The sequence below is a fragment of the Vipera berus genome, assembly GCF_964194415.1.
Source record: "Vipera berus genome assembly, chromosome: 1".
In the NCBI taxonomy this organism is placed as follows: Eukaryota; Metazoa; Chordata; class Lepidosauria; order Squamata; family Viperidae; genus Vipera; species Vipera berus.
The window spans coordinates 151653622-151678780 of NC_138202.1; the positions used below are offsets into that span (position 1 = coordinate 151653622).

Below are 25159 nucleotides of genomic sequence, written 5' to 3' on the forward strand. Positions count from 1 at the left end.
TTTTGGAGCAAAAACTGTAACCTCAATAATTTGAGAAACTACAGATTTTAATGCAACAGCCGTGACACTGGAAAATATAACTTTGTTTATTGCTTTCTATACACCTAACGATTATGAACTGGATAATAAAGACTAGCCAAGGCAGATTATGGATACAAAATCTTCATTTTAATTATTATTTGTTGCTCTAAAATATCTCCAGCTGAACATTTTGGCTGTGTTTCTCAGCAATCCCATGCTCAGATTGGCATCAAGATACTTTTAAAAGTTGAAAGACAGCAGATGTCCCTTGAAATATATAAGAACCATATTAGTGATTCTTGGTACAAGTTTATTAAGAGAAAAGATTGTAAATTAGCTAGGTAGAGAATGATTAAAATAATGTATTCAATTATTCACAGATTTCTACTATAAAACATGTTTAACAAAAAAACAGTTTAAAAAGGACAATTATTTTATACAAGCCCCAAATGAATAATAGTAGGTATTTGAATGCTAGGAGGTGAGATCATTATGATTGTTATGCCATACTGGAACCACCTGTCTGAATTAAAGTGGAAAATGGTGATTCTTAAAAACATAATTTATTTTTAAACAAACAAACTCAGCTGAAAAGTGGGTTAATGCCTCTATCTTGAGGGAGGCAGGGAATAGCTGTAGATTGCCCACTTCTGTGAGGCACAGTTGAAACCTACTTTGTTCTCTTTTCACTACAGCAAAAATATTTTTATTCTCCAAGGTCTTCTAATATATAAATATGATAACATTTTAACTTTTTCATTTCAATGGAATTTTTATATTAATGTAATTTTAGCCATTCCTTTTTTATTTTTTATATGTTGCATATTTGTTGCACAAAGTATCTTTTTAAATAATCTTTTGAAAAAGTTAATCCAGTAATATAACCATATTACTGCCCTCAGAGTTATATTTTCGAAGTGAAGAGATCCCGCTAAGTAGAAGTTGCTTACTCTGAACTAGGTATTCTGTGAGCTACTTTTTAATTATGCTTTTTTGAAAAGTGGTTCAACCTTGAGAAAAGGTGCTTTAGGGGGAAAAATTGAATAGATAACACCAAATCAAAATATTTTTTAAAGAAATAGAAGCCACTATTTATCATTACAGGTAATATTTGGATTGCAATAAGCAATTGGTTTTGCTTCTGTTAAATGATGTGGCTGTAAAGCACAATGTCACATGACAACATCACTTAGCAACCAGGCAGTCCTGGTTGACTTCATAAGATGTCTGGGTCAATAAATGGAAAGTGGGGAGAGTCTCAGATAAGAAATACGGGAGTGTCACAAGTGGATGGAGAAGGCCCTGGGCGTCCCCACACAGGATGCATGTGAGTTGGGACAGGGGGGCTGCAGTGCGGCACAAACGCAAAGAGGCAGAGAGAAGGAGGGTGCAGGTTGGTAAGAGCAGAGAGGCTGAGGGAAGGAGAACACAAGTTGGTGTGCAGCAAGGTGTGTGGGGAACCTAGCAGAGTGATCTGTAATCTTCCTTCCCGACTTCCCCATTGATTTTGCTTGTGGAAAGCTGGCAGGGAAAGTTGCAAATGGCGATCACATGACTATAAGTTGATGTAATGGTTATAAGTACAACCTGGCTGCCAAGCACCCGAAATACAATCACATGACTGGGAGGATGCTACAACATTCAGAACTTCAAGGACCAGTCATAAGTAGCACTCGCTCAGCACCATTGCAACTTTGAAAGGGTCATTGAGCGAGCAGTTGGTGAGCAAGCACTATCTGTATTCACACTTGTTCATCTTTTCCATACAAAAGAGCCAGAAATGGCATTAGTGTGAAATTATTGTAAATGCTTTTCTGACTACAGTTTGCCTCACGAAAGCCAACTGGCCGGTAAAGCAGCAACCTCCAGAATGTATATTTAGAAATTAAACACTGGCAACATTATTCTCCCATTTTGGGTTTCAAGTCAGAAATACAGAAATAAGTCTTCACCTTACAACCAGTTTGAAGTTAAAATTGCCTCTGAAAGGGTATTTTATAGCCTATAAAGCACTTCCAGCATCATAAAACCTCATGTTGACCCTCCCATAAATAATCTGATCACATTTTGGGCACTTGGCAAGTAGTTCACGTATACAACTGGTTGCAGCATCCTGTGGTCATGGAACTGCAATTTTGAAAGTTTTTGTCAGTTACCAAAAATGCCTATTCAGGAGAGTGGATTTGGACTTATGACTGCATGGTTTGCTTAACTACATGATTGACTTAACGACTCTGTGATTTGCTTAATAATGTCATAAAATAGATTCAAAAAATTAGGTCTGGTCATGTGGTGCCTCAACTTACAATCACAATGGCTTGCAACCACAATTCCAGACTCAGTTGTTGTCGTAAGTCAAGGATTACCTGTAGATAGTTAAAAGATATATAAAACCATCTTATTCTTGAAATCAGCTAACCTCAGTCTGATCTCACAGATGTCTATGGGAAGCTGAAGGAGGACAACTGATGAAATAAGCAGAATGCAAGTATGAAAGGCAACAGTCTGCATCATGAAATACAGGTAGTCCTCAACTTATAACCATTCATTTAGAGACCATTCAAAAAAGTGAAAAAGTAACTTATGACCTGTTTTCACATTTAGGACTATTGCAGCACCCCAGGGTCACATGTTCAAAATTCGAGCACTTGGCAAGTGCCATACATTTATGACAGTTGCAGTGTCCCAGATTCATGCGATCACCATTTGTAATCTACCCAGCTGGCTTCCAACAAGCAAAGTCAATGGGGAAGCCAGATTCACTTAACAATCACATGATCCACGTAAGAACTGCAGTGATTCGCTTAACAACTGTGGCAAAAAAGGCAAAATGGAGCAAAGCTCACTTCACAATTGTTCTGCTTAGCAATGGAAATTTTGGGCTCAACTGTGGTTGCAAGTTGAGGATTACCTGTTCATAGTATTTCATCATCATTTCATCACTGTAGTTCCACCAGACAGCTAGGTTCTGCCATCCACAAAATTTTTCCCTGTCTTTTATTATAGAATGTAGGGCTTAGTAGGCTGATGTTTTTCAGCTTTCTTCCATTAAGCCACCTAGTTACCAATCATTTTAAACAAAATCAATGAAATATGACACATTGACATTTAGCTCTGATCTAGAATAACATAATCCATTATGGTGTAACATAGGCAGTTTATCAGCTGAAAAATCTTAAAATGTTCACAGGGCTACAATTTCACCCATTCTCAGATATACCAAGTTTTTTGTACTTGTGCCTTTAAATATCTTATTTTCTGTTCTCTTTCTCAAGGGTATTCCGAGACAATACCAGCTCTAGGGCCTAGCAAAATTTAATTTATTTTAGGTTTTGTGTCTCTTAATTTTAATCCTATGGCCTTTAAAAAAAATGCTGTGGTTTCCTATCTCCATTCAGGAAAGCAAGCACACTTAAAAGCTGTCATATTAAGCATGTAGATAATAAAGTAGGCTTATGTTCCTTTTATAATGAAACAGCTCAATTTGTCTTGAATTATGATGACGACTATTTATCTACTTTTAAGGAATAAAAAGCAGAGGACAATTTATTAAAGCATAACTCCTGAACACTGGAAGGTCACAGCCCACGAGTTGAGCTGCTAGGAAAAACATCTCCAATGCTCCAGAGCTGCCATTTTTCTTCCTTGACAGAGACTCCATCTGCCACAGAGCCATTTACAGGCTCAGAGTCGGAATATCAATGATTTTCCAGCATTCTGCAAGTCTGCTTTCACCTTCACATCACCTCTGTAATACATCTAAAACAGATGATACGTGCATCTCTCTCTTCCAGACTACATCCCAGCCTTATGTGGCTGAGAAGAATTCGGTTCTGATGAGCCATTTTACATTCATGCACCACTGGAAAAAAACAAAAAAAGGGTTTAAAAGCTCCAATGCTTCCTACTTTTCTGTTCTGCCTATGTACCCAAAATGAAGTTCCTTTCTCTTCCTGAGAAGAGAAAGCATAGTAGCCCAGCCATATTTATACAATAATTCTTCATGAGGGCATTCATCAACTGCATTTATTGGGTTCAATGCTTTGAGAAACAGCACAGCTGTAGCCCACCATCGGAAATGCATTAGAGATAGTCCTCAACTTATGACCATAATTGAGCCCGAAATGTTCGTTCCCTAGCATGAAAGTTGTTAAGTGAGTTTTGACCCATCTTATGACTATTCTTGCCACAATTGCTAAGTAAATCACTCCATTTGTTAAATTAATAACATGGTTGTTAAATGAATCTGGTTTCCCTCTTGACTCTCCTTGTCAGTAGATCGCGAAAGGTGGTCACATGACCCCGGGACACTACAACCATCATAAATCCATGCCAGTTGCCATGCTGCAATGGTCGTAAGTGTGAAAAATGGTCAAAGTCACTTTTTTCAGTGCCACTGTAACTTTGAATGGCCCCTAAGCGAATTGTTGTAAGTTGAGGACTACCTCTTCTTGTCTTAATTACAGTTTTTCACAGTAACTAAAATGTAAAACTGGATGAAACAAGCACATTGTCTTCTGCAACACAGCCCTTGTACTTAAAAGAAATTTACCAAGGATTTCTGTGAGACTGGATCTGAGAACATACAGGGCCAAACATGCATACCATTAGGCCAAATGAAACATCTGCTTCACATAACAGAGTCTGACAGAGATGAGACAGTCCGTAAGTCTGCTTTGAAGGCAAAAGGAACATAGATGGTCTTCGTTAGCACCAATCTAGACTTGGACAACGTGGGATGGAATGGAGTGGGTACATTTGCTGTTCGGTTGGGGCAGAAAAAATGATTCTTTGGATTCTTTGGAGATTGGCCAAAAGAAACTCTGCAAGAGCCTACTCTCATAAAAATCTCCATACAAAACACATTGTTCAGGAGGAATGTGGCTGGAAAAGAATGTGTTTCTGAAACTGAAATGCAAAAAGAAATTGTTACGTTAAAAAAAGAGAGAGCTTACACTGGAGAAACAGATGTCTAAAGAGCCTGCCTTAGAGAAATGTATTAACAAGGTACAACCTCAGGGAAATTTATGTTGTAAAGTTTCTCAGGGACTTTATATTAGCAGCTATGCATATTAGGGAAAATTCATATAAAAAGCCTGGATATGTAGAATGGATTGGGTATGAAAAAAGATGTCTGGTGTATTTTTTAACCTGAAAAAGAAATCATGTGGAATATTGTCCCAATAATGAGACAGTAAAATCTGCCAATTTTACACCGGTCCATATATTGCTATTTATTGCTGCAGTCTATAATGAGATGACAAGATGATGACAGGCTCTTTCAAAAGTGAGCAAAGGCATCTCTTTTTACAATACACATGTTATTTGTTGATGCCACGGATTATCCTCCAGATTTGGATGCACCTTACACTGCACAATTAGGCCACCCGACCCTAAACTGAAGCTTTGAGCAGCATCAGTTGACATGTAAGCTTCTGTCAGGAATACCCTCCCATGTGTGTTTTTTATACCTTAAATGTTCCAAGATTTTAAAAGTAATGCTACACATGGAACCCATTTGGGGTGTGCTATGTGCTGTTTCCATTTTCTGTCCGCAGTTCTTCAGATCTCAGTAGAAACTAATAAAGCAGTAATGCCACTCCAACAGCTGTGATTCCAAGAAGATAAAGAAATTACAGATGTAATGCTCAGGCAGATAAATGGAGGAGTGTAGAGTCCAACATTCTGATGCAAAGTTAAGACTTTTATTTTTGACAGTCACAAGTAGCATTCTGCAACAAGTTTCCATCATTAAAAGCATTCGATAACAGTATTTTTCTCTTTGCGCTTTAGATTTTTATTACTGAGGAATTGCATTTAAATCCACAGCTTTTTGACTGATGACCTGAAATTATGAAATTCCAAAAAAATTGTCATATATGGTTTGTCGCAATCAGACAAGATAGCAAAACTGCAGGGGAGATTCAAACATGCTGATGTGTCAAAAATGAGGTGTCCCAATAAAGAACCGTATGATGGCACAGTATGATCTCACCGTAGCAATAATACTAACAAGAGAAGTGACCCTTTAAGAGCAATCAATTATTTGTCTGCATTGATTCTTTGGGTTGGTAAAAACACCCTGAAAATATTGTCAACCTAATGCCAAAAGCAGACATCACTGGCTGCTGAAATGTACAAACATGGTTACAGAATTTTTTTCCTGAAATCTCTTATCTTCCTGAACTACCTCTCTATCCCACAAAAACTTCTGCAGTGGACCGCCAACCTATCAAAATAAATTTAAGGATGGATGCAGAAAGGGCTGCAGGAGAGGGAAATTATTCCCTTCTCATTCTTCTGACAGGAACTGACTAACATGGCATGTATTTTAGCAGTAGGATCAAGAATAACCTAGAGATCAAAAAAATATAAAGAAAAATAGTGATGAATTATTTATTTTGTCTCCTCTAGTGGCTAGGTGGCTAGGACTTGTGTTACTTTATTTTCTGTAAAGTTCCCAACGGAAAAATTATAGTAGCTTTTTATAACAAAACCAACAAAGTCTTACTTCATGCATCTGAAAATGGAGATCAAATCACCCTCAAGTCAGCCTTGACTCTGGATGGCTGCCTCTATGAAGGTTTTTGGCAGGGTTACAGAACTGGTTTGCTACTGCCTCCCCCCCAGTTGTTTTTTTTTTGCAGCCCAGTAATGATCCACAAAAATGAAATAATGAATTTACTGGTCTTGAAGATGCCATGGAAAGTTTTGTGATTTTAAATGTACAATTGTACAACCTTTGTGCCATGTCTTCACAAAATGGACATCCACTAGTTCAACAATGTACCAAACCATTTTCTTCAACAACTGAAGACTGCAGCTCTATTTTTTTAGCAATGCCAATAAATTTGACATTTCTGTACATTTAATATGTATGTGTCTACCTTTTTCATTGTGTACTCTCATAAGCATGAATTTATCAAGTAAGCCCCAATTAAAATTGGGGTGTTTAGTGCTGCAGTCCATCATGTCCACCATACAGATGAAAGATGACCCACATTTTGGTCTCTGCTGTTTGGTAAAACATTCTGTAAACATGGTCAGTTGGATGGCTCTATAAAGAGGCTTATTTCCAAATAAGCAGCCACATCCTATTCCTGGAATTAAGATGGTGGCGTTATTTGAATGAATTTGAACTATGAAACTTACAAATGCTCAGGTCATCAGTATTATTATTTCCCCATCTCAATTTTATTTTGTGTTTTGACCTTACCTATGAGGTACAAGACAGAAGCAGGGATGCACATCAAGCTATTTAATTCTGGGTCTACAATAATCTAGCTGAGGATCTTCAATGTTTTGGTCAATGGCCACAACTGCACTTGTGAATCCATATTCTTTATCTTGGCTGTGGTCTGCCTAGGACAGGGTTACTAGTAGGCACCAAAAGAGATATCCAGAAGCACCGTATCAGGGAATCCAAACCAAACTGTAGGATGACATTCAATACAGTTTGATTTATTTTGAGTAGATAAATATACATTGCTAAGGCATGTTACCTTTGTAAATGCAAATTCTCAATTTCATGTTTGTTGGGTTAATGTAAATGGAGAGACAGAGTTTATTATCTGCTCAAGTCTGTTTAAGATTTAAATTATGTCTCTCTTTGGGAATGATTTTCAATGTGTATTTTATGTATCTCTATTTGCACTCAGGAAACCAGAATTTATTTCTTCAAGAACTGAAATGTTGCTTATATGATTAAAAAAAATAAGCTAAAAAAAGCAATTGCTGTTCCAGCAAATTAACATTTAAAGCCATCTGCCTTATATTTATAGCCTTATTTAACATATTTATCCCTTAAACAAGTTACAGAAACTTTGTTGTAAACAACAATTCCTTTGGATGCTTTTGGCACCTCCTAAGCAATAGCAACTAACAGGAATTCTCAAGGTTTATTCAAACATACTACTGCTATTTGACTAATAAAACCAGCTGCTCTGAGTAATAAAATGACAGCACAGAAAATTCAGTTTACATCTGAATCCTTCCAATTGCCATCTGTACAGTAAAGCTTAATAAACTGCTTATTTCCCCTAACAGATGCTAATCATCAACTGATAATGCACAATCAAAATCTGTTCTTTAATGCTTTTAGGCAATGGGCACTAGCAATTCCACCCAAACAAGCTTAAAATACCCTATTTAGTTCAAGGAGTCTCACTCCTATGTTTCCTTAAATTGGAAAGCTGCCTCCTGCTAACTATTAATACAAATGTCTACCATAGGAATAAAAATAACTGTGGAGATAGAATTTAATTTTCTTCTCATAACATTTTTGGAAAAGTTTGTCTACTGATCAGAAATATAGGTTATTTTATTAAAAGAAGTGCTCACTGTTACAATATATGTTTATATTAAATATATATAGAGAGTGAAATTTCTCAGTATAGTGATTTTGTTTTTATTCATGGGTATCAAGCAGATATAATTCCATTTTTTAATATACAAATATGGATACATTTGGTGATTAGAGCAAAACTCAGATATAAGATAGATGTAACTACCATGTCTGGGAAATACTCAGCTTTGCAGAAATGCAGAAATTACAAAAGTGATCCTGAGAAGTCAAAATGGGGAATCCAAAGCTAAATGAATTGTGACAAAGTGCACTCAGAAGTCCTGGAATGCTTGTTGATATTATTGCATGGAGAAGAAATTGGGAAAAAGTGGAACAGAAAATGGTACGGATTATAGTTCAAGAGAGCGTGGCTAGCTGAAAGCTTGCTGAGAGAATTGCATGTTATGTTTCTGTGTGTTTCAATAAATGAATCCTCAAGAAAAAATATTTTATTTACAAGTTATCAGGAAAAGACTGACATTTATTTATCTAGTACTGCTTTGTTGTGGGCGACATAGTATCTGACAGATGTTTGAGATTTCAACTTTTTACCATCCCTGTCCCTTGATCATATTGCCTGATGTTATGTGACAACTGAAAGGTACTAAATTGCCTGTCCCACAACTGAATTTATGCTTCCTCTCCACTTTCAGTTGGAACATGGAACATGAGTTCTTTGTATGAATGATCCTTGCTGAAATAAAATTTGCTTCTATGTTTGGAATTCGTGGAGGAGACATTAACATCAAAAAAGCAGTTTCATTTTCAATTTTTCCTTCAAATTAATCTGTATTCCTCAATCATAGAACACAGGTTTTGCTTAATGTTTACTGCTGATTTGTCAGCAAATGACTCTCCGAATTACAAACACCAAATAACTCATATTCATTTGCAGCACTTCAGACTTAATATTTGTCTCTTTATAATCTACCTGTATGTTTTGCAAAACTGCTTTCTTTTAAAAAATAATCTTGAGATGTGTAATTACTTCTTGCCTTCCATTTTAAACAGTTTTTCTTATTGCAAGCACTTAAAGCACTGCTTAGAGATCTTATTCTTTTAGGTTTCTCAGGTATAATTATTGTTATTATATGGAAAGAAAGGTTTAATTAAATCTGCAGGTGCTGAAACGAACATACAAAGTAGTGAATTTTTAGTTTTCTTTTTGAACTGTCTGTAGAAAAGAAATGATCTTGTTTCCATAATATTTTGGGATATTAAAATAACATTTATGGTTTCATGCTGTGTCTGAGAATTCACTAAACCCAGAATAACAAAAATCATTACCCTTAGGTGAGGGAATAAAATTCTTAATTTGGAATCCCTATTTTCTCTCTCTCCCTACACACACACACACACACAGAGAGAGAGAGAGAGAGAGAGAGAGAGAGAGAGAGAGAGAGAGAGAGAGAGACTTCTATGAAGACTGCCTTAAATTAATGGGGAAAAAACTATAGCAAAAAGGGCTTTTTAGCAACCACACCCTCCTGTAATGTTTCCTGTAATATAGCTTGCCATTTAATAACAAACTCATTTAGCAACCATTCACAGTTACAACAGGAATGAAAAAGTAACTTTGCGACCAGTCTTGTCATTTATGAACTTTGAAGGTCTATGAAGCAAAAGAAAGTTGAAATAAGATCATTAGCACACTTGTGATTTCCATAGTAACTTGAACCAATTTGGTCTAGTGCAGGGGTAGGCAACCTTGGCTCTTTTATGACTTGTGGACTTCAACTCCCAGAATTCCTGAGCCAGCACGGCTCAGCATGGAAACCTCTCCCTTTCTTCTCAGCATGACTGGCTCAGGAATTGAAGTCCACGAGTCATAAAAGAGCCAAGGTTGCTTACCCCTGGTCTAGTGGTTAAGGACCACTAGGAGATTGTGAGTTCTAGTCATGAAAACCATATGGGTGACTCTCAACCCAATTCACCTCACAGAGTTCTTGTAGGGAAAATAGGAAGAGGAAGTAGTAATAGATATGTTCATTCCCTGGAATTATTTAACAAAATAAGAAAGATAGATTAAAAAAAATCTAATCTAAAATTTTTAAAATCTAATCTAATCCTCGCATAACAACTGAGTTGCCAGTACCAACTGTGGTTGCTAAATAAGGACTTTCCACATATAATTTTAAAATAAAAAGCCTTACTTCTGTACGTCAATAATTTGCACAATACATAATGATGAAGACATCTCTCAGATAATTTCTTATTATTATCATCAGAAGAAATACTATATATTTGAATCAATTTACCAATATTTCAAAGAAACAGATTTGCAGCTCATCGTATAATAACCAGATCAATGGGAGTGAGCAGTTTAGTAGCACAGAGGATAAATCAGCTCTCTATGCCTTCTGAAGTGCTTACAGAAGAAAAGGGGTTAATGTGGATAAGAAAGGATTTTTTTTTCTACACGATCCAGTAATTAATATATTGATGGAAATCCTTATCCAGACAACCTTCACATGATTAAGATCACTTGATGGAAACAAGTCTGTTGGATCCACTCTTTTCCATATATCTTCATCAAGTGGTCTCATATAATTTTGATTATTCCATGAAAATATTCAGCATGTCTCCCTGGTCTTCCTGTGCAGTCAAATTTAGATATGACACTGCTGACTCACCCTATGGCCAGTCTGCACTGATGTATGGTCAAAGCAGAAGGTAAACCAGAGTCCAGTGCCAATACCGACTTATACAATCTTCTTTCTAGTGTTACACAATGCTTCTGGTTTGATTCCTAAAAGCTGCTTTGGTGTATGCATAGACCAAAGTAGCAGCTGTCTGCAACTCTTTTACAGCACCGGTGTCTTTCCCTGAGATAATGTGGCAGCTCCTGGGGGCATTCTCACAATCCCAGAAAAAAGACACATTTGCTTGCAAAAGTCACAAACAATCATTATGCTCACCTGCCTGTGTGCTCCAAAGCACCTTTTCTTATTTTCAAGAGCTGCCCAACCATATTTTGATCTTCTTCCCTGCTGAATAATTCATATCAAAATACAGAGACACAGCTCTGAGAAGAATTCAGTGTGTGTCAGTCCCACACTAGACAACTGTGGTTAGCCAATTCCTAATACTAATCATATGACCGTGATTTTTAGGCCTGTCCAATTTGTGATCCACTAGGCCAAATGCACTCAACCAATCAACACACATTGCTCTCTGCCCAGCTAACATGGTTATCAGTAGCCTGAAAAATGATTATATTATATCCCTGCTAGATTACATTATTTGTTACATTCATATTCTGCCTTTGTTTTGGAGACTTAACCGCCCATGTCTGGGAATCTCCTATTTTCATCTGCACAAGAAATTTCAGAAGAAACTCAATGAATTCCCTGATGGAATGGACTCTGAACAAGGCTCTCTTTATTCCCAGTCCAACATTTTAACCACCCTATTGCACTAGCTCTCCATTCCACTTGGTGGGTTGTACAGGCATATAAAAGAATGCAGTTTTGAGGCCTTCCCATCCCTCGATTCTTTGAAAAATATGTTCTGATCTGTTGCTGCAATTCTTAGAGACACTCCAGATAAGTTTTCAAAAGAAAAAAGAAGTTATACTTTATCATTTCTCCAAGAATAACATCAAAATTATTTAGTTCAACAGTAAGTAATAGATAAAGGGTTGGATCCAGAATTGTTAGGAACAGAACTCTGCTATAGGGATGTTTTTATAGTACAGATAGATAATCCTTGACTTACAACCACAACTGAGCCCAAAATTTCTGTTGCTAAGCAAGACAGTTGTTAAGTGAGTTTTTGCCTTCAGAAATATGAATCAGTTGCTAAGCATTTGAATTTCGCTCACGTGACCATAGGGATGCTGCAACTGTTGTAAGTGTGATAAATGGTCATAAGTCACTTTTTTCAGTGATGTTACAGTCACTAAACGAACTGTTGTAAGTCGAGGACTACCTGTATTGGAATGGGGAAGTGTAATTTGTTCAGACTGAAGGCCGCATTTTGCTTTCAAAAAGAACTGAACATAACCTTCAGTTTATTAAGTTATTTAAAATTAAATCCAATATCGTTAATATGATCACTGTCCATGTAATTAACAAATTTCTCCTTATAGCATGTTAAAAATTACAATTTAGAGATAACTTTTTGATCAGTTCTGGGGTCACACTCAAATCTAGAGGTGTACTGAGGAAGGGTTGACTTGTATGTCACCCGATTCTCATCAACCCTGAGCAGCTCACACAACAAACAAACAAAATTGGGGGGGGAGCCCTAATAAGCAGGCATATACATAGAATGAAGGCTATTGCTAAGCACATTGATTTGTGCTTTAGATTGTAAGCCGCCCTGAGTCTTCGGAGAAGGGCGGGATATAAATGGCATTAAAAATTTTTTTACAATAAAATCAGTAAAGCTTGAAAGATAAAGATAAAATATATGAAGAAGTGAAAGTTCACACTCTCCCTTGTCAAAGCCCTGAGTGAAGAGTCAGCTTTTCATAGCTCTTCTAAACAATGACAGAGTGGGGCTATGGATCTCGGGGTGGGGAATATCTTCTCAGATGGCAGACACTGCTACAGAGAAGGTGTGTTTCTGCAGATAGATGATATTGTTTAATAAGAAAAAGAGTGCACCAATCCTGCAGGATCAAATCAGCCAGGCAGATGTTATGGAAGATTGACATATGGCACCCACACATCAAAAGTACTGCATGGACATACAGAGGCGTGCCCATTACTGTTCACACCACAACATATTCACACATTTCTCCTTCTACACACAACCATCTTTAACCCAAACGTTTGCTTTGGCAGGTTAAGATCTCTCTGGCTAAGTGGAAATGGTTACACAAGACTTTCAGAGAGAATTGGCAAAGATTATTTGAATTCCCTGCCTCCATATCTCCTGCACCTAAGCACAGTGGAAAATGATGAACATGAACATAGTGAAGTCACAATGAATGTTTTGTCATTTGTCCTTTGATGCCTCCTTCCACCCCTCCAAAGAGAGCCTCTGTCCAAGTCTCTTTGGAACTCTTCCTCACACTAAGACTACTAGATCTGAAATGCAACTATCTGTAGAACCATTTAGAGGGTAAGCAAAGAGATACAGAAAAATCTAATTTTCGGATTTTGTAGCCCAGATCTGCTAGCTCTATCAAACATGGACAGACATGTCTGGATCTCTAAATGTGTCTAGTTTGAATCCTCCTGTTCAAATTCAAGCAAATTTCACAATATCTGGCATCTCAGACAATAATGCAGGAAATTTTCTGTTCCTGATAAGGTGTACATCCATTCTTATATCTTTATTGGTCAGTTAGCTGGTTTCTGCCCTCTGGTTGCTTCAAATGCATATGAGAAGCAGGAGGATGTTTTGGTTTTCACAGGAACCTGTTAGGGTACATATTCCTTTGGCCACTAAATCACTTGTTTTCCCCTATTTTATAGATTTAACCACCAGTACTGCAGGCTAACGTATTGCTCATTCCAGGAGTTTGATTCTGAGTTGTTCAAGGTTGACTCGGCCTTCCATCCTTCTGTGGTCAGTAAAATGAGGACCCAGATTGTTGGGGGCAATGTGTAAACTACTTAGAGAGGGCTGTAAAGCACTGTGAAGAGATATATAAGTTTACGTGCTATTGCTATCTTACAAATCTGGGCATTTTCTGATAATACCCTTTCCTCCATTATAAAAAAAAACATATTTCAGATGACTTTAAATAGTTTCATACTCAACTGTGGACCCTGGCTGTCTGATAAGCAGAAAGCATCCCCAACTTGGGAACTATTTAAAACTAACCTTTAGAAGGATTCCTTTTAGTCAGCATTTCTAAAATAATTATTTTAGCATTCCCCCACCCACCCACTACCAGATCTGATTTTAACTTTACTGATTGTAAAGCACCCCTAGGACCCAGGCATGAAGGTCGCTACTGAAATACAAGATTGCAGACTATGGTAAAATATTCAGCTTGAGCTAAAGAAGGAAAGATAAGTGTTCTCCTGCCTGGGATTCCCTGACACAGTTAAAATACAGCAGCATCAAACAAAGGCTCACCTTTATCTTTGACTACCAAAGGCAGAAAACAAATTAATTTTCAATTAGAACAGCTATAAATTCCATTCAAACTGTACTGGTAATCATCGACCACTTTTAACAATCCAAATTGATGGAAAGTCTCAGATCTCTCCAAAGGAGCCAGCTAAGCATCCAAGACTCAGACAGCCATAAATAGACAGGCTCTCTATTTTAAAACTGTCCTGTTTTCCCAGTGCACAATCAGCTTCGACATGAACAGCTAAGTCACAAAGAGGCTTGGTACATACACTTCTCAAAAACAGTCGGCCCCTTGAACAAGTCATTTTTGAAACCAGGAGAGAGATGCAGATGATTTGCTACACTACACGGGAGCGTGTATCCATAGGATTAGAAATAGTCTTCAAATAATTCTAATTATTTTTAAGATTACCTACAGTGCAGATATCAGCAGGTGGCCAGGCTCAGATAGGACTATTGTCTAATTTGGGCAATATCTGACTGGACAATCATTTCATGATAGCCTTTCAAAATCATAAATAAGCTTGTAAGCCGCCCTGAGTCTTCGGAGAAGGGCGGGATATAAATGGAATTAAAATAAATAAAATAAATAAATAAATTTGGATAGTGAAGTGAACCATGCCTAAATCTGATAAATAAAAAATAAATAATGATATACCAATTCGTTTTTTTAAAAGCTATGTTATTTCAACACAGATAAAAAAACATACGATAGCGTTTTCCTGTCGATAAAATAGAAGTTCTCAAATTTTGCAACACCACTCACTACAATTTCAGTTAGGATTGATCTTGTTTATCACCTTGATAATACACATTCAAGAATCTGATCTAAATAGCAATGTAACTAATAGTAGATTGAAACCTTTGATGAATACAGTAATTTGGGAAGGCAAGCCTGGTAGGAAAAAATTCCATATAAAGAATTCCTTTCAAGCTGGATGGCATCTATTAATAATAAAATTAAAAATATGATTATGATTGCTTTACTCAGAAGACAGAAAAGATGCAGTAGCCTGACATGCTTCTTAGGTGTGGATGGTAAAAGTATGAGATCTTAGAATTTTATTCCTTATGTCTTCCCTCTATTTTTAGTATTGCTGATACGATATATCAGTTAAATAATTAAAATATTTTAAAGCCTATACCAATAAAGACCATCAAGTGCAATTTTAAACTCACTGTCCTTAAGTCTACTTAGAACTGAATCGATTTAATACAATTTCAGGCTAAAAGTCTTACTGAACTAAATAGGCATAGTACTTGTTTTTAAAAAAAATCAAAGTCTTCTTCCATAAAGTACAATCAAGCACATTACATTCCTTTAAAAAGAAGTCAACAGAAAATAAATTCTCTTCTAGATACTCAGATCCTAGTATTTTAGTTAGAGCTAAGCTCACTCTGCGTAGACATGATGAAAGCTCAAAGCACAGTCTTCTCAAGGATCTAGCTTTGATTGTACATACAAATCCTGGTCCTTTTCTTTTCCACTCCATCTGGATAAGTCAGCTTGTCCAGACAAGAGTAGGAAAAAAATGAGTTTGGGACTTGGCTGTAATGATTGTGGTAATTTAGCAACCTGTGCTCACAAACCATTCTTTTCCTGGCAAATTGGAAAATATACATGTTCACATTTAAAAAAAACTAGCCTTCAGCATAGGATGGTGAGGCAGAAGTTCCACACTGTAGCTGTGACCGTTGCTAAATAGTGTCATAGACTTATTAAAGAAGTCTAGCTTTTCCTTATTTAGATTGTAGGGTTCTGGCTGTTATTTTAATCATGACAGAATATTAGAGCAGACGAATGTGACAAATCCAGATACAAGCTGTTCTAGCCACAGAAGTACAATGGCAATGGAGAACCTGGCATCCAAAACCAATGGCTGTACCTTAGCAGTCAGAAGAGTGAGGTTATCTTTCTTGGCTTTTCTTCCATCAGGGGTGCAGTTCAAGGAGAGGCTGAAACCTCTTCTTTAGATTGATCCCAGGTATTCTAAAGTCAGGTTAAGGCAGCAGGCTAGAAACCAGGAGACTATGAATTCTAGTTCTACCTGAAGCACAAAGCCAGCTGGGTAAACGTGGGCCAATCATTCCCTCTCAGCCCTAGGAAGGAGGCAATGGCAAACCACTTACGAAAACTTGCCAAGAAAATTGCCAGAATTTGCTCAGGCAATTGCCAGTTGCCAACCGTGATCTGAAGGCAGCCCCCACCTCCCTCAAAAGCATATATTCTAAAGCAGACATGTCAAACACAAGGCCCGGGGGCCGGATCCGGCCCGCGAAGTGGTTTCATGTGGCCCGCGAAGCCATCCTGGAAACAGGGAACGGCCCCCACTGCCTTGGCCCTGGCCCAGAGACCCTCCTTCTGCCAGAGACCCTCAGATCTGTCCCACTCCTGCCCAGGCCCCCATAGGTACCCTTGATGCGAATGATGTAGAGCTGGTCACGCCCACCCAGTAGGCCATACATACACTAGCCACACCTACCCAGTAGGCCCTGCCCACCCTGGCCATACCCATCAGGCCCCTTGAGGGCAACCGCAATGCTGATGCGGCCCTCAATGAAATTGAGTTTGACATCCCTGTTCTAAAGGGTGCTTAATTTCAAGTAAGATTAGTTATAACCAATCAGCGTCATCATTTATGAGTTGAATTTGTCTTCTCTCCTTTAATCATAAGCAAGATTGGCCACATTACATCCACATTACATCCATTACATCCATCCGTAAAATCTGTGATAAAAGGTCTGAGGAGAGAAAAAAGATGATAAAAAGTCCAAAAGTATTTAAGGAGTAAATTTTAAATGCTGCAACCATGAAACAGATTCTCACATACCTTTCCTAAGCTTAGTAATCCCAAATGATTTGGGACTAAAAACCTTTGGATTCCCAGCACCCTAAAAATTCTGCAACCCAAAAATGGATGAAAGATTACAAGTTTACTTAAACTGGAATGTTTTTCTTTTCTTTTTCCATTAGTGTGGCCAAAAACTCCTGCCACAAAAAATGTAAGGTTACAATAAAACAAGCAAAAAGGAAATAGAACAAAATGTTTCTAGAAGCAGGTTGTTATAAATGTTAAAACAAACATTTACTATTTATTTAACTTAAAAGGAAAAAGAAACGCACACACACACACACCCAACCAGAGAAGCAAATGAAGACTTTTCTCACAATAAAAGAAACTGAGCTGGGTACATCCCTAAAGATTCTGTGCTAGAATCGATGCTATTTAATATTTATAAATATCCTGGAGATTGGGAGAGCAGTTAAATATTCAAAGCTATAGGCAAAGACTGCCAAGAGTCCCTAAAAATCTTAATAAACTGGGTAAATGTTAGATAAATAACATATATGAGTTTGAATTGAAGGAAGGATAACACATTTGTGCATCATGTGCTGATTTTTGGACCAGGACACGGGGAACAGAACTTCAAAGTCCTAAACAGCTTGGGTCCAAAACACCTGAGGAATCCTTCAAGATTTCCTTTGCCCAGTAAGATTATTGGAGAATCTTACTGTCAAGATGCAGCCAACCTACTGGATCAATGGAGTTGATGTAAACAGAATGTGTGGATGGCATTGGAGAATGAGGGGAAGAGATACTGCCTAGGAAATTATCAAACAAGAGAGGCAGGAGTACCAAGTGCTTAAAGGTCAGACAAAGAAACTTAGGAAGGACCCGCACTAGTGGATCAAGAAGTTAAAAGCGGCAGTGGGAAGTTGTACTGTCAAACTTGCAAAATTCTACTAATTATTTATTTTATTTATTTTATTTATTTAATTTGTATACCGCCCTTCTCCCGAAGGACTCAGCCTTACAATTCAGTAGAATTAGTCCATCTAATTGTGTCTCCTGTCTGGTTTACCTGGGAGAGCCAATTGGTTGAAATTCACTTCCCAGTATTGTAACTAGACTTCCTCATGCGTTAGCCACTGAGAAATCTTTAATAACATCTGTGTCAATTGGCCACCATCTTTACTTGCTTAGTTTATGAATTTTTAAAACTTGCCAAAATGATACTATTTTAATCTATTTTAAATATAGGAATGTGTCGTTTGTGTATGTTTATCTAGCTGATCTTTGGGGCATTCTGTTTATTGCCTAGGGACTTTTATGATATATGGTGTAAAAACACCTGAATGAAATCAATAAATAAATACACGCTATCAAGGACTAGGCATTACCAATGCTGAGAGTGGACTATTGTTTTTCTAATTATTTCTACAGTTAGGCTTATAACATACTGAAGCAAACACAGCAGTTCAATGGGATCTAACCATGGGCACTAGAGGGAACCAACCAACCATATATTATGCTTGAATACATCATTTATGGTTCAGCAAAAGGCTTCCCAGAGTGCAAACTTAGAATAGCTTTATATGGAAACCATAATTCACTGATATTTTGATTTATCAGGAAATACATCTCACTCCACACAGTGCAATTACAATTATAACATGTCAGAATCAGGCCATTTCTTATTCTTATTCTTCCCATTCACTTCAGGATGACTTCTGAATGAGAATTTTAAAAAAATGCTTTGCTAATTTGTACCAATGGTTGGAAATGGTGTGCTCTGTGCAGCAAATGAGCCATAATAATGATAATATCAAACAGCATCTAGGGAATGATTTTCCTGTGTGATAATAGTAAACAGAAAATAAGGACTGCTATTTGAAAACTGTGGCTGCTGCAGTGGGCAGCCAATGACATTTTGCTATCTGCAGTCAATGGCAAAATGATTCCATATAAAGAAGTTGAACGACCCAGTAGATCAGGGGACTTCAAACCTGGCCCTTTTATGACTTGTGGACTTCAACTCCCATAATTCCTCAGCCAGGCACACTGACTGAGGAATTCTGGGAGTTGAAGTCCACAAGTCATAAAAGGGCCAAGTTTGAAGACCCTTGCAGTAGATGAATCTTACTTCAGCCATAAAAACAGAACAGGATCCTCCTCTATATCTAAAGGAAGCAGGGTAGCAAGTTCTGTGCACTCACTGTCCTCATTTTACCCTCCCAGCATCGACTATTGGTACAATTTGCAATGGAACCTTAAAATGGCATTTACTTCTCATTGTTATTTGATCAGCCTTGCAAGATAGTCCAGCCAAGAGGGACACCCAGAAATATTAGCTCTAACTTTACTGTATGATTGTATTCACAGAATTTTGCAAATCTGAAAGTAATCTCTACCCTCCCTCACCTTTACAGTCCATGAATCTAGGGAGAGTCCCTTATGCCACACCCTCATTCCTTCTGAGTGCTTAGCTGCTTTTTATCTGACCATTATCTAGTCTGTGGCTCTCCCTCCTATCTCCCAAGGTCATATGCACACACTATATACACTGAGTATATTTAGGTAAAGAAAGTCCCCTGAGTAACAGCATCACTGCACTGGAACTACCCAATGGTATATAGTAGGCTAACTCTGTCCAATATACCACTCTCCAGATATGAAATAGGTAGGTAAGTAAGTAGGTAGGTATATATGTAGTGAGAAATGCTATATACAGGAGAGAAAGAAGACATGCTTCAATCCAATTATAACTAATTAGCCAATCATATAAAGCTACACAAAAGTTACTTTGGTGTAGTGATTAAGATATCAGGTTAAAAACCAGAAGACAGTGAGTTCTAGTCCCATGTTAGGTACAAAGCCATCTGGATGTCCCTGGCCAGTCACTCTCTCTCAGCCCCATAAAGAAGGTAATGGCAACCATTTCTGAAAACCTTGTCAACAAAACTGCAGGGATTTGTCCAGGCATTCTTTGAGAATAGGATATGATTGAACAAAAGAAGAAAAAATAAAGCTATACAATTTTTTACACATTTAACTTTCTCTGGGTCATGCCCAATATTCTTAAGTGCTCCAATATGAATGATACTTCAAAAAAGGTTACCTTAATATCAGATATAAAGGAACTAACTTACTGCAATCAATGTGGTCAGTTCTGCGGCATCACTGTTTTGCAAGCTGAAACACAAAAGAAAGGCAACATTCAGTTGAATTATTCCTAGATGCTAAACAACATCCTGTAAGCAGACACATGAGACGTAATGTTCAGGAATTTCCATAAACAATCAAGAATTATCAGCAGACAATAAATATGCAGAATGGAACTCCTGATCATGGACACTTTTTAAATAAAATGTGCAGTGTGCAGTCTGATTCCACAGGAGTTGGGAGAAAATTGCTTCTTTCACTGTCCTGGCTTGGCAAGATGCTGGTACACCAGTTCTACCACATGTCAGGAGAACTGACGCTCTACTAGAAGTCCTCCATTCTAAGATCAGCAAGTTGGCATTGCTGAGCAACTACTAAAGCCCTTATCTGAGAAAGATTGCTGCAGTTGCCAAACCCTTGTGAGTTACTTCCCTCTGTTTTTGCTACTGTTCTTCCTTCCTGATACAATCAGGACGAGGGCAAGAAACAGTAGCCCTGCACCCCCACAAGTACTCAACTCTGGATCCCAAAGGGCAAAACAAAGTCAGTGGCTGTTGGTGATGGCAGATAGGAGGTGGTACTCAACAGTATAGTCAACATAGATACTGAAGTCCCAATCCCACTGTTGAAAGAAAAAGATAGCTTCTCTAACCATAAACAGTATTTCATTGAGCAACAAAGAAGAATTATGTAGACCACTTCTACTAACCTTTTAGCACACTCTTTCACTCTTTAGGTTAGCCAAAAAAAATGAAATCAGGAATATAAAGTTGGCTTATATGAAACGGTTAAAATATATATGTTTTTTCTGGTTGCTCTTAATGTATTTTTCTTGATAGGCCAAATGACAAGGCTTTAAAGATTTGTTCACAGGTAAGTGGTAAGATAGGGCAGGGCTTTTCAACCAGTGGTACGGGTACCACCTGTGGTACATTGGCACCTGGCAGGTAGTACGCAACCACCCTAGAAAAGTGGTAGCGGGGGAGGGGAATGAGTTGAACTGGTGGCAGCACTGCACAAACCTGAGTGAGAGATGGCTGGAGTTGCAGGGCTGTCAGGGCTCAGTGGAAGCGCCAGGATCAGCGCCACTTTCCAGCTGATTGGCACTTCTTTGGTGCCGTCAGGGCTCAGTGGAAGCGCCAGGATCAGCACCAGGCTCCAGCTGGAGCTTGGCGCTGATCCGGGTGCTTCCACTGAGCCCTGAAGAACACCAATCAACTGGAAAGCAGCACTAATCCTGGCACTTCTGCTGAGCCTAGAAGAAGCACTGATCAGCTGGAATGTTGCAGCATCTCCAGGCTCTTGTGATTTACATTCAGATGCTTGGCAACCGATTCATATTTATGACGGTCACAGTGTCCCAGGGTCATGTCAAGTGACCAAAACCTGCTGCAACCACCCAGCAGATTGGGGGGGGATAAAAACCAAACACCCACCCCTACCCCACCTGCTGCCAATCCTCAACAGAAATGCTCACAATGAAAACCTTGGACAGGAGGAAGAGCGCCGCCGGGCGGGCAGGTGTCTTGCTCGGCTGTGGCTTGGGGGGCACTTTTTTCAGTGCCATTGTAACTTCGAACAGTCACTAACTGAACTGTTGTAAGCCGAAAAGACTACTTGTACTTCATCACTTTTTTCCTTTTTTTTTTGGGTCATCAAGTTTTTGACACCTTGCTAGGTGACTGGTAGTACTTGGATATTGCCATATCCTAAAAGTGGTACAATGAGTGAAAAGGTTGAAAAGCCCTGAGATAGGGGAAGAAAATAGTTTTATTGTATTTTCAGAGAAAGTAATGTTACTGTGTTATAGTATATTCAAAGGAAAGGATTATAAAGTTGGTTTATTTGATTAAGATTTTGTATGTAGTATGTGGTTATTTTTGGTAAATCCTAATAAACCTTTGCTGATTAGGACTGAAGATCTTTTACAGTTGTATCAGAGAAGATGCTAAATTAATGAAATAGTCTGTGCTTGTTGTGATGAAGGGGAAAATATTTTCTTATGCATCTTTTCTTTTCCATTAATTGTTTTCTTTTTCTTCTTTATAATTCTTTACCTCTGCACTTTTAAAAATATTTTTATTATTATTAGTTTTTTTATTTTTGTACTTGCAAACTTTAATAAAAATTATTTAAAAAAAGAAAAAAATGAAATCCTAAAAGAGTGACTAGAAAAACCGAGTAAAGGTACATGGTAGAGTTGATAAACAATTGAGCCTGCTCTTACATATTTAACAAAAAAAATGTAGAAATGGGCAGTTGATACATTTTGGTATGAAATAAAAACTACACGTTAATATCTACTGACTAGGCTTTGATAAAGCTCTGGATAAAAGTCAATTGAACCTATCTAAATGGCAATCCAAAATCAAAGATTTTTATCCTAACATTTATATAGATTCTTACTAATTCAATTGCTCTCAGTTTCAGGCAGTTTAGCTCCTGTTATTATTTATATCATTTTTATGGACCTTAGTGGAAGAGATCAATACAATACTAGAAGAGTAAGCAAAGAGAATGGCATTTTTTCCATTTGAACATATAATATTCTTGGTCTCTTGTTGTTGTTGTTAGCTGCGAAGTCGTGTCCGACCCATCGCGACCCTATGGACAACATTCCTCCAGGCCTTCCTGTCTTCTACCATCTTCTGGAGTCCATTTAAGCTCACGCCTACTGCTTCAGTGACTCCATCCAGCCACCTCATTCTCTGTCGTCCCCTTCTTCTATTGCCCTCGATCTTTCCCAGCATTAGGCTCTTCTCCAGTGAGTCCTTCCTTCTCATTAGGTGGCCAAAGTATTTGAGTTTTAGCTTCAGGATCTGGCCTTCTAAAGAGCAGTCAGGATTGATCTCCTCTAGGACTGACCGGTTTGATCGCCTTGCAGTCCAAGGGACTCGCAGGAGTCTTCTCCAGCACCATAGTTCAAAGGCCTCAATTCTTTGGCGCTCAGCCTTTCTTATGGTCCAACTTTCACTGCCATACATTGCAACTGGGAAGACCATAGCCTTGACTATACGCACTTTTGTTGACAGGGTGATGTCTCTGCTTTTTAGTGTGCTGTCTAGATTTGCCATGGCTTTCCTCCCCAGGAGCAAGCGTCTTTTAATTTCTTGGCTACAGTCCCCATCTGCAGTGATCTTGGAGCCCAGGAAAACAAAATCTGTCACTACCTCCATTTCTTCCCCATCTATTTGCCAAGAATTGAGAGGGCCAGATGCCATGATCTTGGTTTTCTTAATGTTAAGTTTCAACCCAAGTTTTGCACTCTCCTTCTTCACCCGCAACAAGAGGCTCTTTAGTTCTTCTTCACTTTCTGCCATTAGAGTGGTATCATCTGCGTATCTTAGGTTGTTGATGTTTCTTCCGGCAATCTTAATTCCAACTTTTGATTCATCTAGCCCTGCCTTTCTCATGATGTGCTCTGCATATAAGTTAAATAGGCAGGGCGACAGTATACAGCCTTGCCGGACTCCTTTCCCAATTTTGAACCAATCAGTGGTTCCGTGTCCAGTTCTCACTGTTGCTTCTTGACCCGCATATAGGTTTCTCAAGAGACAAATAAGATGGTCTGGTACTCCCATCTCTTTAAGAACTTGCCACAGTTTGTTATGATCCACACAATCAAAGGCTTTAGCATAGTCAATGAAGCAGAAGTAGATGTTTTTCTGGAACTCCCTAGCTTTCTCCATGATCCAGCGTATGTTGGCAATTTGATCTCTAGTTCCTCTGCCTCTTCGAAATCCTGCCTGTACTTCTGGTAGTTCTCGATCCACATACTGCTGAAGTCTAGCTTGTAGGATTTTAAGCATGACTTTACTAGCATGAGAAATGAGTGCAATGGTGCGATAGTTTGAACATTCTTTGGCACTGCCTTTCTTTGGAATTGGAATGTAAACTGATCTTTTCCAATCCTGTGGCCACTGTTGAGTTTTCCAAATTTGCTGGCAAATTGAGTGTAGCACTTTTACTGCACTGTCTTTTAAGATTTTGAATAGCTCAGCTGGAATACTGTCACCTCCACTAGCTTTGTTGTTGCTCAGCTTTTCTAAGGCCCACTTCACCTCACATTCTAGGATGTCTGGCTCGAGGTCAGTGACCACCTTATTGTGATTATCTGGGACGTTAAGCTCATTCTTGTATAGTTCTTCTGTGTAATTTTGCCACCTCTTCTTAATCTCTTCTGCCTCTGTTAGGTCCCTGCCATTTTGGTCCTTTATCATGCCCATTTTTGCATTAAACGTTCCCTTCATCTCTCCAATTTTCTTGAAAAGATCTCTGGTCCTCCCTATTCTATTGTTTTCTTCTATTTCTTTGCACTGTTCATTTAAGAAGGCATTCTTATCTCTTCTAGCTATTCTCTGGAATTCTGCATTCAATTGGGCATATCTATGTTTTTCTCCCTTGCCTTTCGCTTCCCTCCTTTCCTCAGCTATTTGCAAAGCTTCCTCAGACAGCCATTTTGCTTTCTTGCATTTCTTTTTCTTTGGGATGGTTTTGGTTGCTACCTGTTGTACAATGTCACGAACCTCTGTCCATAGTTCTTCAGGCACTCTGTCTATCAGATCTAATTCCTTAAATCTATTTGTCACCTCTACTGTATATTCAACAGGGATATGATTTAATTCATACCTGAGTGGCCTAGTGCCTTTCCCTACTTTCTTCAGTTTAAGCCTAAACTTTGCAAGGAGAAGCTCATGGTCTGAGCCACAGTCAGCTCCTGGTCTTGTTTTTACCGACTGTATAGAGCTTCTCCATCTTTGGCTGCAGAGCATATAGTCAATCTGATTTCTGTGTTGACCGTCTGGTGATGTCC

General features: G+C 38.2%; 1 protein-coding gene across 10 annotated transcripts in view; it reads right to left on the reverse strand.

Annotated features, from left to right (window-relative positions):
• The window catches only part of BAZ2B (bromodomain adjacent to zinc finger domain 2B), a 228494-nt gene that overhangs the window by 140033 nt on the left and 63302 nt on the right, over positions 1-25159 (reverse strand). For 8 of the 10 annotated variants that reach the window (XM_081315165.1, XM_081315170.1, XM_081315167.1 and 5 more), the window contains exon 2: positions 20334-20376. The gene's annotated coding sequence lies outside the window, so the exon portion shown is untranslated. Of the gene's footprint in view, positions 1-14401; positions 14452-20329; positions 20377-25159 lie in introns of those variants that run through there. The other 2 variants (XM_081315163.1, XM_081315164.1) reach the window with 2 other exon arrangements.